A 15,427-nucleotide genomic window follows, 5' to 3' on the forward strand; every position below is an offset into this window, starting at 1 on the left:
AATCAAGCCAGTAATCACACTCCTAAGTAAAAAGGGGTACTGCAGATTTAATTCTTAAAGGTACAAAACTGATAACAAATACCCAAAAGCAAAGATTAAAAATCTAGCATAGAGGTTGGACTCTCAGAAATACAATATTAAGAAAACAAAACAAAATCACAAAAAATATAAAAAATATATATGAAGTTTGCTTTAAAAATAGGGTCTTTTTTTTGCAAGGTAATAGTAGGTTAAAAATGAAAATTAAAGAAGTGATAGAGGACTTAAAATTTAAAAAAAAATTAAATGATAATAGTAAAAACATATCTAGGACTCTCTCTGGAGCTGTTGCTGGCAGTGTGGGGTCAGTTCAGTTTCAGATAGTTTCTTGTTCCAGCTTATACTTCTCAAGATCTATAGGCCCCTTCCAATGTAGTCGGTGCTAACTACAAGGTTTTAATCTGTTGCACCTGTCACTTCCAAAGCAGTTCCCTCTGTTTATTTTGGCTTCTTCTGTTTGCAAGTCTCTTCAGTGTCTAATTTCCACCCTGACACAAGGGGGCAAAGGTGGTCACTTATTTAGGCTCACTTGTTCAATCCTGCTGTGGGGAGGGAGGAACACTGCAAACAAATACCACTGGCATGTGTGGGGAGTGCTCACAGTGTCTTGGTCACACTGGGTTTGCCCCTGCTCATGGTGTGTGTGCTTTCCTAGTCTACACTGCTCAGGCTCCAGGTTGCTCTGCAGGGGAACTGTCTAAAGTGGGCCCTGGGTTGCGTGCACTTCCCAGGTCTAAGCCGCTCAGGTTCAGGTTCTTGGGTACTCCACAAAGGTGCAGACTCAGTTGGGCCTGCATTTTGTGCCCTTTACAGGTCCAAGCAGCTTAGGCGACCAGGTGCTTGGTGAGCACACACTCCCCAGGTGCAGTGTGTCTTACTGCCTCCCTGGTCCCAGCCGCTAGGTTTCCTGAGTATGCAGCAGGAGCGCCATCTCAGGTGTGCTGTGTGTCTCTTCTGGGGAGCTAATCTCTGGCTGTGACCTTCCTGGCGGATGTCAACCATCTAGGATCCCATGAAGACTTGGTTAGCCACTGGGAGTCTGCTCACAGTTTGGTAGAGGATGCCATCTCTGGGGCCGAGATTGCCGCTTTCCAACTCTGGCTGTTGCCTGCCTGCTTCCCTGCCTCTGGTGGGGGATGGGCCGGTCCGCTGCTGGCCAGCTCTCCTCTGGTATTCACTCAGTCCTTTGTTCTGTGAGTGGCCTGGCAGTGCCTTAGGTTAGGGCTTTTTGTGGGAAATTTCTCTGTTTCTCTCTCTTTTTCTTCTCTCTCTCTGGCTATCCCACAGTTTGGGTTGCTATCTCACGTTAGCTCCCTCAGATTGCCCTCAGGGCATTCAGGCCTGGTCCTTACCCTAAGCAATGCAGCCCATGCCTCCCTGTTCAGCCCCCAGTTGCTGGTGGTGGATGCAAGTGTCTAGGCTACTTCTCTGCCCAGACTGGGCGGAGTCTGGGCTACTACTCCAATAATGGAGTTGCCATTAGGCATGTAATCTGTGGGTTTTATTTATTTATTTATTTATTTTTCCTTCCGGTTATATTGCCCTCTGAGATTCCAAAACTCCCCACAGACCTGCCGGTGAAAGGGTTTCCTGATGTTTGGAAACCTCTTCTTTTACAACTCCCTCCTGGGATGGGTCTCTGTCCCTAACTCTTTTGTCTCTCTTTTTATCTTTTATATTTTTTCCTACCTCCATTGAAAGACAATAGGCTGCCTTTCTGGGTGCCTGGTGTCCTCTGCCAGCATTCAGAAGTTGTTTTGTGGAGTTTGCTCAGCATTCAAATGTTCTTTCAATGAATTTGTGGGGGAGAAAGTTTTCTCCCCATCCTATTCCTCTGCCATCTTAGGACCTCCTCCCACCCCCTCCCCCGTTTGCTTTTAGTCTTACATACTTTACTCATTTTCAAAGTAACTTAGGTCAGCACTTTGCCCCCCCCACCCCCTTCAGTGAAGTTATATCATATTTATAATACAGTTAGATTCTCTGATCAGAGTGTGAGTCCTTCCTTGTATTCCTACCCTCTTAAATTCTTTTTAAGATTTGTCTACATTAAGGTTCACTTTTTGTGTTGTAAAATTCTATGGGTTTTGACAAATGCATAGTGCCATACATCTACCATTAAAGGACTATTCAGAATAGTTTTACCATGTTATTGACTGTCATTCCCGCATAAACCCCTGAGGACCACTGATGTGTTCACTGTCCAGAATGTCATGTAAATGAAGTTAAACAGTATGAGGCCTCTTCAGACAGGCTTCTTTCACTTGGCAATATACATTTAATGTCCATTCATATTGTTGTGTGGATTGATAGTACATTCCTGCTTATCACTAAGTAGAATTCCATTGTATGGGCCCATGGGATTTTCCAGGCAAGAGTATTGGAGTGGGTTGCCATTTTCTTCTCCAGAGGATCTTCCCGACCCAGGGATCGAACCCAGGTCTCCTGCATTGTAGGCAGACGCTTTACCGTCTGAGCCACCAGGAAAGTCACAGTTTGCTTATTATTTACCTATTGGAGCACATCTTGGTTTCTTTCAGAATTTGGTAATTACTAATAAACCTGCTGGAAACATTCGTGTAGAGGTTTTCTCTGAATATAAGTTTTCAAATCAGGTGAGTAAATACCTAGGGATATGATTTCTGAATCAAATGATAAGTTTATGTTTGGCTTTGTAGGAAACCACCAAGTTTTTCCAGTTTCTTGGTTTTCCAAAGCTACCATATTCTATAGCATTCTCATTAGCAATATCTGAGAGTTTCCTGATGTTGCCCCCTGGCTCATTTAGGATGTACCAATTTGTATGCTTTGCAAATTATATAGCAAAAGGGAGATTATATGGATGTCTAACCTAATAACATGATGTCTCCTTTTATAAACATACTCTTTTCAAGCTGATAGCTGAAGAGGAAGCCAGAGGTTCCAAGTACATGTTGCTGCTGGTTTTGAAATGGAGAGGAGCATGTGAGAGGATCACCATCCCATGCGAGGCTTCAAGAAAATGGAAACTTTAGTCCACAGCCACAAGGGACTGGATTCTGTTAACAATCTAAATGAGCCTGGAGGTGAGTTTTTCCCCATACATCTGAGGAAAGAGCCCATTCAGATCAATACACCTTGATTTCAGCCTTATGAGGCCCAGAATAGAGAACCTGGTCAAATCTGCCTGAACCTCTGACATACAGAACAGGGCTATAAAATGAAAGTTGTTTTTAGCCTATAAATTTGTGATAATTTATAGCCAGCAATAGAAAACTAATATAGCAGGTTGTCACTGGAGGCCCTGTTTAATAAATAAGAGAATGAATCACGAGCAAGGAGTGTAAGGATACCAATTTTGAAGAACAAAGATGAAAGCAGTATTTGCCATGGCTAATTTGACTCCACCCTTTCCTCCTTCTAAGCAGGGGGCAAAATGTGGCTACTTACATTTGCTTGGTTACTGGCATTTGATTATTTTACACTAACTTGCCCTCTTTCCCTTTCTCCTAGTCACATATAATCAGTCTAGCACATTGACTTATTCCCTAAAAGAAAGATATAAGTCATGTTTGACTCTTTGCAATCCCATGGACTGTAGCCCACCAGGCTCCTCTGTCCATGGAATTCTCCAGGCAGGAACACTGGAGTTGGTAGCTGTTCCCTTCCAGGGAATCTTCCTGACCCAGGGATCAAACCTGGGTATTCTGCATTGCAGGCAGGTTGTTTACCATCTGAGCCATTAAGGAAGCCCTGTTTGCATATCATATGTAGCCTATCATATGATTTGTTTTATCCCAGAGCGACAAGTTTGGGGAGAGAATCTAAAGCCATCCCTCCTGGTAAAGAGAACACTGTGGAGAGGAAGAAACAAATGAACAACCCCTGAAACACTGCAATATGTGGATAGCCATTTATTCCATTTATTCTAGTCCTGCCGAGTTGGCAGAGTCAAAGAAAACCATTTCCCCTAGCTGGCATCACTAAACCAGTTTGAGATCCTAAAATCAAATGAGAAGAAAGGCACAGAGAGCCAGAATGAGCCATTCAAACAAACTAAGCTGATTTTGACAGGTTCCCTGGTAACAAATCCAACTATGGTTATAAATGGGTCACTATAGCCTCCAGCTGTATTTTTTGTTATGTAAGCTTCCTGGAAAAGAGGATTAAACCATATTTAAGATAAACATTTGCTTTTGTATAGTGAATTTAGCACTGTTGTTTAAAGTGCTTTGGAATTGAATTGTGCAGGTGCTAAAATTCTAATTGCCTGTTTTTCCTGACATTCATCTTAGAATTGCTCAAAGAAAGACATTATCTTTGACTCTTTCACATAAAATATAATGACCACAGTGAAAGGAATGGAATGGATAGGAAAGAATCACAAGTAAAATGAAGGCCTTTAGAAGTCATGGACTCAAGCCATCTATTGGTGAGGATGATACATCATTTTTCAAATGAGTCCACTTGAGTTTGCTGATGATTTGGAGGAGAAACTTGTACCTGATTTATAGTAATAGAAATAGAAAACCAGAAGATGTACTTATGTGGGAAGCCAGGAATTCAGTGTTTCAATTGAAGATATATATTTGGGTCATCTATATAGTTGCAAAACCAGGATTCCCTGGTAGTTCAGATGGTAAAGAATCTGCTTGCAATGCAGGAGACCCAGGTTCAATCTCTGGGTTGGGAAGATATATCCCCTGGAGAAGGGAATGGCAACCCACTCCAGTATTTTTGCCTGGAAAAATCCCATGGACAGAGGAACCTAGCAGGCTATAGTTCATGGGGTCACAAAGCGGTCATACATGACCGAGCAACTAACACTTTCTTTCACTATGTAGTTGTAAAACTTGGATGTTTTTAAGGAAATAAAATTTGTATGAGTCAACCAGGAGACTAAACGCTCAATTCTAACTTCATCTTTTGTTTGACTCTTGAGAGTGTTGTGATCTGTAGAAGCTGTGTATGTATTTCTTATTTTACTTATTTTTACTTGCATGATTGCTTAATTAACCTATGGCCTAACACCAAGGAAAAGTACAAACAGCTACTCAAAATGTTGTCTTCATAATCCTCAGGGCTCTGCTATTATTTTTATAATAGTAACATTGACTTTATTCAAGACTTTTAAATTGACTTGGCATTGTTGTTCTACCATTATTTGGATCACAAAAATATCCACTGATATACCCCTTCTTTGATGACATTTTAAAGCTGCTTGGGCTGTTACATACAAAAATAACATGAGGTACAAAAATGACACATTCACTTTGGAAAATCAGAGGCCTGAGATGATAAAAATACTTTCAGTTGTGATGCTCTTATTCATTTAACATCTATTTACATGAAAGGGAATGGGAAAAGGAGTGGAAGACTCTCTCTCTAGAACCTGATGGAAAAGATCATGTTCCCACTAGCAGCCATCTTGAAGGAAAAAATTGAGTTTCAGCATCTGTAGCATGAATAAGACAGAGAAAAGGACTATAAGTCAATTCAACAAGTAGAAACTTTACTCTCTTAACTAGACACTGTGTTGGGTATAAAAGCCAAACATTGCCACAGTGTGTCCACAGTCTTTTTGGAAATGTGACATAGATTTTAAAGACAGAAATAAAAACACACCTCTCTGTATAGTCAAGTGCCACTGTGTCTGATCAGTACTTGGGGCTGGTCTGGAAAGACAGAGGATGACATGATCAAGAGTAGGGGGGAAAAAAAGAGTAGGAACACTTTAAGGCCAAGTTGAAGTTTGAGAAATCTGTATGCAGGTCAGGAAGCAACAGATAGAACTGGACATGGAACAACAGGCTGGTTCCAAATAGGGAAAGAAATACATCAAGGCTGTATATTGTCACCCTGCTTATTTAACTTATATGCAGAGTACATCATGCGAAATGGCAGGATGAATGAAGCACAAGCTGGGATCAAGATTGCCAGGAGAAATATTGATAACCTCAGATATGCAGATGACACCACCCTTATGGCAGAAAATGAAGAAAAACTAAAGAGACTCTTAATGAAAATGAAAGAAGAGAATGAAAAAGTTGACTTAAAGCTCAACATTCAGAAAACTAAGATCATGGCATCTGGTCCCATCACTTCATGGTAATGGGGAAACAGTGACAGGCTTTATTTTGGGGGGCTCCAAAATCAATGCAGATGGTTATTGCAGCCATGAAACTAAAAGATGCTTGCTCCTTGGAAGAAAAGTTATGACCAACCTATACAGCATATTAAAAAGCAGAGAGATTACGTTGCCAACAAAGGTCCATCTAGTCAAAGCTATGGTTTTTCCAGTAGTCATGTATGGATGTGAGAGTTGGAATATAAAGAATGCTGAGCATTGAAGAACTGATGCTTTTGAACTGTGATGTTGGAGAAGACTCTTGGAGAAGACTCTTGAAGAGTCTGGGTAGACTCTTGAGAGTTGGATCAAGGAGATCCAACCAGTCCATCCTAAAGGAAATCAGTCCTGAATATCCATTGGAAGGACTGATGCTGAAGCTGAAATTCCAATACTTCAGCCACCTGATGAGAATAACTGACTTGTTAGAAAAGACCCTGATGCTGGGAAAGATTGAAAGCAGGAGGAGAAGGGGATGACAGAGGATGAGATGGTTGGATGGCATCACCAACTTAATGGACATGAGTTTGAGTAAACTGTGGGAGTTGGTGATGGACAGGGAGGCCCAGCGTGCTGCAGTCCATGGGATCGTAAAGAGTTGGACACGACTGAATGACTGAACTGAACTGAAGTTTGAGATAAGTTAGGAAACAGAGCCAGATTTGGAAGTTTATGTGTTCTCCAGTATAAGAGACTCTGGATGTTTGATTTTATTTCAACTATTTAGAAGTGGTTCCAGCAGGAGACATAACAGACATGGGTTCAATCTCTGGGTCAAAAAGACCCCCTGGAGAAGAGCATGACAACCCACTCCAGTATTCTTGCCTGGAGAATCCCCATGGACAGAGGAGTCTGGCGGGCTACAGTCCATGGGGTTACAGAGACCCGCACACAACTGGAGCAACTTAGCATGCATGCATGGCACAAGTAACAGAAAAACAGATTAACAGTGGTTTTGACCATAAGAACATTTAGTGTTCTCTAGAGCGGAAATCCTGAGGAAGTTGATGATAGGATTAATTCAACAGAGCAAATGATGTCAGGGCACTGGGCAGGCATCTCTGGAATTCTTTTTTGTCCTTCCCTTGTGGTCACTAGGTGACTGAATGTTCAAAGCAGAAAGGAACACATGGAAACAAAAGGCTGGATTTTGCTAAAGCTAAAATATGCCCGGTCAGGAGATGAATCATGATAGATCTAAGCTTGCTGATAGATTCTAGAGGAGGAAAATCTTTTCTTGAAGCTCCCAGCAGACTCTCTTGTGTATTCTATTAGTCAGAATTGCATCATATGTCCCCAACTAGTCCATTCACTGGGAAAGGGGAACTGGATTGCTGTAACTGACTTAGACCTGTTGTAATTTATTTCCTGGGCCTAGGAAAATTTTAGTGAACAAAATATATTAGAAAGAAGTCAAGTAATTGACTATGGGATTAAAAAAAATTATCTGCCACAGCCCCAAAGCTGAATCTGATATTGAACATGCTTTGCAACGGAATCTAGTAGATGGTATTTTTGTGGTTCCCTCTCTTTTTCCTCTTCTCCTTCTTCCTTTTCTCTTTTACTTTTATATTCATGCATACACACACAATGATAAATACATCACCCTTAAACATATCCAAAACTTGTATTTAAATAAGTCTGCTGGGCTCCCTTTCCATATGCCTTTGAATGTTAGGTAGTATTCACATTTTATGAAATTGCCCAATTAAAGTCTTCTGTCATTCACAAATTTCAAACTCAGATCCTTGAAAATGAAAGGTATTGAGTAGTTATACCAACTTCTAATCAACCATGAATCAAATGCAGAGAAAGTTATTCTTCCTGTCTATGGAACCCCAATCTTCATTTCATCCCCATCAAATATTAGGTCAGCAGTTAACAAAACATTGTGACTTAATATTTTTGTCACTAAGAAAGCAGTGTGATTTAGGTTTACTGTGGTATCAAACTACAAAAGAAGTCACATTGAATCATATTTTAAGACATCTGACTATAAACCTGGCTATAAATTACTTTTTTCTTCCTAAAGAACTTGTTCCCCAAGAGTCTAAATGTTCAGACACAATAAGCATAAATAAACAACCAGAATCAACACAGAGAGGTTTAGACAAAATGCTTTTCTTCTATTGGAAGGCTGAGGAAGGCTGAAACACTAAAGTGCGTATTATGACCTCATATTTTATTCATGATGCAGTCTCAGCTCAAACTTCTGAGACCGGTGGAGTTACTCTACTTTCTATACCATGGCCTCATTTACTCAAGTTGTGAATGTGGATTCCTATAACATTTCTGGCCTTTTTCACTGCGGACTTTGTTTTGGTGATAGGATAATGAGATATTTTCCTCTTTAAGACAGGAAAACTTTACCATTCACACCAATTTCTGTATTAACTTGCAAGACAAAATTTTCTGTGAGTGCTGGAACACTAAATTTAGCTTAACACATATATTTAAATCTATTGAGCCAGATTTTTTTCTTTGGTTTAATTGCAGATCCTTATGCAACTGTCTCTTTTATTTTAGAGTAATAATTTTGATATTTAAATCATAGAATATTAGAATACAGATAACCTACTTCATTTCCCTCATTTTTCAGATGGGAAAAAATATTCTGAAGCTAAAAGAGGTTAAATCACACAGTTAATTAGTGGCAGAGTTAGTGAACCAGCTTATCTGACTTCTAAGTCCATAATTTTTATGCCATATGTGATGCCTCATGAACAGTAGCTTTTTCTGCTGTATTAAAGTAGCGGTATTAATAAATACATAGGCATCACATAACTGTGTTAAGATCTTGCTTTCCCTAGCCCTGATTATATACAGAAAGTAAATCCATCTAGTCAAGCCCTCAGCCAGCCCAGAGAAAGAAAGAACACAGCATAATTATGAATATGGAGACTGGAATAAAACCAGAGCAGGTTTTGAATTGTGGCTCTGCAAAATACTTACTGCAAATAAGAGTAAGTTACACCTGGGTCTCTCTTTCTTTGTCTGTAAAATGGGAATAAAATTCTCTTCATTGGATTGTTGCTTAAAGAAGTAAATTCACATAGAATATTTAGAGTCTGGAAAGTTCCCAATGGATGCTAATTCATGACTTTTTATCTCATTTGCTGAGCCAAACATAATCAGAACAGCAGGTTCTGCTCTGGTTAGGGTTCAATAGTAAGACTGGTAAGTGTGGTCTAGAATCAGTTTTGCTGGCAAAGAAGTAATAAGGAATGTTTAAAACTTTTTTTCTTATTTTTGTATTATTTTGTCTTAAATGTAATACTGGCTCCTCTCTTCTCTTATACTTTTCTTCTTTTTAAAAATTGGAAAGAAAATGAGTTTGCTGTTATTCAGTTGCTAAACCGTATCTGACTCTCTGAGACCCCATGGACTGCAGCGTGCCAGGCTTCCCTGTCCTTCACTATCTCCCAGAGTTTGCTCAAACTCATGTCCATTGAGTCGGTATTGCCATCCAACCATCTCATCCTGTGCCATCCTCTTCTCCTCTTGCCCTCAACCTTTCCAGCATCAGGGTTTTTTTTTTTCCAATGAGTCGCCTCTTTGCATCAGGTAGCCAAAGTATTGGAGTTTCAGCTTTAGCATCAGTCCTTCCAATAAATATTCAGGACTCATTTCCTTTAGGATTGACTGGTTGGATCTCCTTGCAGTTCAAGTGACTCTCAAGAGTCTTATCCAACATCACAGTTCAAAAGCATCAATTCTTTGGCACTCAGCTTTCTTTATAGTCCACCTCTCACATCCATACATGACTACTGGAAAAACCATACCTTTGCCTATATGGACTTTTGTCTGCAAAGTGATGTCTCTGCTTTTTAATATGTTGTCTAAGTTTGTCATAGCTTTTCTTCCAAGGAGCAAGCGTCTTTTAATTTCAGTAAGAGAATGTTTGCAACTTGATTTTCTTTTATATTTTTTCTTTTATCTTAAATGTGATATTACCTCTTCTCTTATGCTTTTTGTCTTTTTAAAAATTAGAGATAAAATGAATATTAGATATTTATTAGGAGAAGAAATCTTATAGGAGACAAAGATTAATAGGTACTGGACAAAGATAATCTGACTATTAGTAGCTCAGCTGGTAAAGAATCCACCTGCAATGCAGGAGACCCAGGTTCAATTCCTGGGTCAGGAAGATCCACTGGTGGAGGGATAGGCTACCCACTCCAGTATTCTGGCCTGGAGAATTCCAAGGACTGTATAGTCCATGGGGTCACAAAGAGTCAGACATGACTGAGCAACTTTCAATTTCAGCAGACTTTCACTTTCAGGGAGGTGAAAGTCTTTATATGTTTAGAGAATCTGTGAAAAGTGCTGTAGGAAATATAAAAGACGTATTGAATATAAAGTTCCCTTCCAGATATTTTAGCTCATGCCCCAAACTCCAGAATTGTGTTTGTATATAAAATGTTACCACTAGTAACATATAGGCATTTTCTTAAAAAATGAACACTTGACTTAATGACTGACTTACACTATCATGTCAACTCAGAAGAAATTAAGAGCAATGTGCGAATGTGTGCTAGCACTGCAGAAGAGGCTTAATTAGTGAGGTAGAAGTTGAGCTGGGTGTTGAAAGATGAGTAGAATTTGAAGAGGCAGTGAGGAGGAGGGAGTGCATCTCTGGGGGAGGAAATAGCATAAGTAACATCATGGAGAAAATTTTTAGTGTATGTTGGCAGCAGTGAGGAAAGGAGTGGGAGAGAAATAGGATGAGGATAAATTATTAATGGAGCTACAAGATTCCCAGTGCCTGTTCCTGCAGAGAGGTGAAGAGAGTCTAGTCTAATCCACATGACTGGGGCAGCAAGACAGTCACAGAGAAAATGTTCTGCCTAGTGGAAAGATAATAAAATTGTCCAGAATGCTTCCTGGGCTGTGATTCTGGAACTATAGCATGGACAACAGTGGGTGATCAGGGTCACAAAAGTCTGCTGTACAGGGCAAGAGATTCACACTGCAATGTTGTTTCCAACATTTACAGTATTCTTCAATATTTTTGCTTCCTGAGTAAAAAAGGGAAAAAATGTAAGTTCTCAAATTCCCACAGAAAAGTAGGTTCTGTTCCAGCCTGAGGGGAAAAGTGCTCCTTGGGGCTGAGAGGCCCATGCACTACCTACTATACAGTTCTTTACTTCCAAATTTATTGAGGTATAATTGACATATAACATTGTATAAATTTAAGGTGTACAATGTGATGATTTGATACATGTGTATTTTGTGAAATCATGACCACAATAAGGTCACTTAACACATCCTTCTTCACAATGCTTTCAAAGATGGAAGTGGGGATCTATGTGCTCTCGAGAGTGTAGGGATACAACCTGGAGGATCCATGGTTGACATTACTCATTTCAGACTATAACAGAGCTGTTGTCAACAGAGATGCTACAAAGTGACATTGACCCCAGTGGTGGGGAAGATTCAAGCTGTGGTTCTGCCACTATTGTTTTATTGTAGCTGCCTTCTCTCCTTTTACATCCACACAGGGCAAGCTAATTAGCCACTTAATGTACAGTTTGCTACTTTGGGAGTAAAAAAATCAAATCAGGTCAGTGTTTTTTAATCAGTTAAACACCAGCAATCCAGAATTTCTTACAAAACATCCTGGGAAGGAAACACTTCCACATAGCTGGAGTAATCACTTACAGCTTGCACCAGTGGGTCCATGCTGAAAGTATGTAAGAAACTCATGGCAAATCCAGGCCCTCACTTTTTTATCAGGTTCCCCTTTCAGTGCTCAGTGCCTCAGATTTAGTACCTGCTCCCCATCCTGACCTCTGTTGTCAGAACAGCCGTGCATGAGTTCTTGGTTCCCATGGTCCTGACACTGGCCTATTTCTTCTCAGAGTTCTGACACTGTTATTAATAACTTTGTCCTCTCTTAACATTTGCAGAGTGATTATCGTGTGTCAGTCATGGTGCTAATTTCTTTATGAGCATTATAAAATATAATTCTCACAAAACACTGTGGGATGGATACTGATAGTGTGCCCCCATATTTTTTTAATAGATGAGAAAACCAACCCATAGAGAAGGTAAGAACCTTGCCCCAAGTTCGACAATGATAAGAGTGAACATTTTACTCTAGGCAGTTTGACCATCACACTGATAACAACTCTAGTAAAAGAATTGGCAGCTTAAGGAAGTTCTGATATTTCGTCATTTCCAAGCTTCTAGAAGAGAGTAGTAAAAGAATTATGGTGAATTAACCAGAGCCACCAAGAACAGGCCAGATTAGGTTTTAGGCACATTTCTGTGAATTTTGGCAATAACTCATGCTGTATTCATTTTTTAAAAAAATGTCCGCCAGAGACTTATGGACTATAGTCAGGAGGGGCTGGAGAAGGATGAATTGGATAGAAGATAGAGGGAGCTGTTCCTCACTCTGCCCAGAGGGAAATGGTTGTTCAAGCAACAATGGGCAAATGGAGGTTGTTCAAAACAAGTGCATTCCATATTCTTTTCCCTTAGGACTAATGTAGTATTGATTGGTTGCTTCAAATTCATCATTTGGTGAGTCAATAATATTGACTGATCTGTGGCTGGGTGCAACACATTATGCTAAGTAATGTGAGGTGACACAAAAGATATCAAGAATGTAAATGTGCTCTCCTGAAGCTGCTAGTGAAAAGCATGAACTGAAACTTGTGGATGGAAGATAATACAGCACATACTAGGGCATAAGCATACAACAGAAAGACATCATAGTGGTGGAGGACAAAGATTCTCAGGGCTGTGCATCAAGATGGCTTAGAATCACCTATCTTGCAGTGAGATGTTTTGAATTTTTATCAGTATGCTCAGGAGAAGGTTTGGGGCATGCCCTTTGTATGCTCATTGAGTGGTATCCATAAAGCGTAGCTTCTCAAATCCGTGCACCCAATTAACGTGTCAAACTATCGGCAAATATAATATGCCAGTTTTCTATTCAGATCTACTGACTAGAAAATTTTCAGGTACTCAGGGCCTGGAAATCTCTATTCTTAGTAAGAATTATCTTGAGAAAAATAATTCTAATATACTGCTTGTCTTAGCCCATTCGGAGTGCTATAACAAAACCACCATAGACTGGCTAGTTTGAACCAAAAACATTTATTTCTCAGTTCTGTAGGCTGGGAAGTCCAAGATCAAGGGGCTGGCAGATTCAGTGTCTGGAGAGAGCCTGCTTACTGGTTTATAGATGCTCTTTTCTCACTGTGTCCTCAGATGGAGGAAAGGACCACAGAGCTCTGTGGGGTCTCTCTTAAAAGGGCACTAATTCCATTCATGAGGGCTCTGCTCTCATGACCCAGTCACCTCTCAAAGACCCCACCTCCTAAAATGCCATCACAGTGGGGATAAGAATTTCAGCATATAAATTTTGTGATGACACAAACATTGTTTGTGACATTGTGGATATCATTTACAATAGGGCAATGGCATGGGGAATCAAATGAGACATAAAATGTGAAATTGAAAGATTATTGTTTGTTTTTATATAAAGTCTTCTGTGTGACAAGCATCATGCTAGATGCTTTAATTGTATTATTCAGTTACTTACTCTCTACAGCATTCATGTGAGTTTCAGATGCTTCTTAATCCAAGCAATGTAGTTTTGAAGAATATATGCCAACATTGGCTACTTTCAGGTGATGAGATATAAATAATCTTTTTCCTTATACTTTATGCATTCCACCCCCTTTTCCTTTTACAAAGATCATGTGTTATTTTTTCATCAGAAAAATTTCCAAGTCCATAAAAATTATTACAAATTTTTCAATTAAACCTGGCAGTCCACATTCATAGTACTAGCGAATCCATAAAATGTTCTTTGAGTATTTTGAGATTAAGAAATAGTTGAAGATGATTGGGCTAGATCTTAAACACCCCTATCAAAATGTTGCCGTGTAGCATTTCTCTGTTTTTATGGAAATATCCTCCATTTGCTTTGGGAATCACAGAGAATGAAATCTGGATAGAAATGTTTGTAAGGGGACAAATGATGAAAATTCAAGAGTGTGGGACATATTTAGTTCCAATACTGTACTAAGGAACCCCACTAATTATGAGCACATTATTAAGTTCTTTGGCATACCACAAGGTAGGGTAGCTATATGGAAGCAAAGATAGGGGACTCTGCAATGATATGTTACCGATTTCACAATTTTGCTCTAGCCTGGTTGGATTTGGTACACCCCAAACTCCAAAGTATTAACATGAGATGGTCACCAGCTGGGTATATACTCTAAATGTGAAGATGCTCTAAATCCCGCCTGAAGTCTATAACGCATCCACAATCCATCACACTGAAGATCTGGCACTTGTCCAACATACACCATTTTACTTCCCTCAAAACATAGCAATTCAATAGTGGCATCATTAGCATAAGTAGAAGCAGCAGCCAGTAAAGTGCCTTGATTGTTATCAACATAATGGATTACATATCCTGAATGATACTTATGTAAGTCTACTTCCCTGCTTTCTGTCCTCACTCCTATTCTTGCTTAAGAGGACAGTTTTTTTTTTTTTTTTAATCTGTTTTCTTCTTCCTTTCAGCTGCTATTCTAAATCACCATGGAAATGAATGAATGGTCAAAAACAAATGCAAAATAAGGTGGTTAATGATTCAAAAAGGCATCTGAAGTGAGACTAGCTCAAGCCCTAGTTTATTTTTAAATTGTAGTTTAAGAAAATAATTAAAATCAGGAGGAAAAAAATATGCTTAAAGATGTATTCCCAAAAGAGGCAAAAGGAGAGGCTAAAATGTGCTTAGGATTTGTTTTATTTGTATGATTCACTTCAGTTCTTCAGATGAAGGCAGTGTGATACCCCCAAAATACAATGCTTGAGAACCCATGGAAATATAGTACACATTTGTTCTGACCACCCACGGGCCACTCAGTATTCATCTATTTTTTTTTTAATAGCAATTTGTTTTCCATTTGGAAAATTACCTGCCTTTCATTGTATGCAGTATGGATCAAGTAGTCAATGAAAGTATTATGCCCTCAGAATAAGAATTCTGAGGAATATTGAGGAAAGAACTGTCTAAGAGAACAAAAGGACTGATTGAAATTTGTGGGATGAGATTCAGACTTATATTACTTCAAATATCAGAAGAGATATAACCTTATTTTGTGTTCCAGATTGGATGATATAGGGCACACACACACATACAAAAAACAACCAGGAGCAAGAAGAAACCAGGAACAAAAAGAAAATGAAAGGAAATATACCAATTGTCAGTGCTTATCTCCAGGTGATGAGATTAGTGACATTTAGTATTTT

At 39.4% G+C, this 15,427-nt stretch overlaps 1 long non-coding RNA gene across 7 annotated transcripts in view; it reads left to right on the forward strand.

Annotated features, from left to right (window-relative positions):
* The window catches only part of LOC147341493 (uncharacterized), a 323,003-nt gene that overhangs the window by 63,500 nt on the left and 244,076 nt on the right, over positions 1–15,427 (forward strand). For all 7 annotated transcript variants that reach the window (XR_015159461.1, XR_015159463.1, XR_015159464.1 and 4 more), the window contains one exon: positions 2,934–3,104. This is a non-coding gene — a long non-coding RNA (uncharacterized LOC147341493). The remainder of the gene's footprint in view (positions 1–2,933; positions 3,105–15,427) is intronic.

Source organism: Bos grunniens, chromosome X, assembly GCF_055505025.1.
Source record: "Bos grunniens cultivar Pamir isolate PY7600 chromosome X, Bosgru_T2T1.0, whole genome shotgun sequence".
Classification (NCBI taxonomy): domain Eukaryota; kingdom Metazoa; phylum Chordata; class Mammalia; order Artiodactyla; family Bovidae; genus Bos; species Bos grunniens.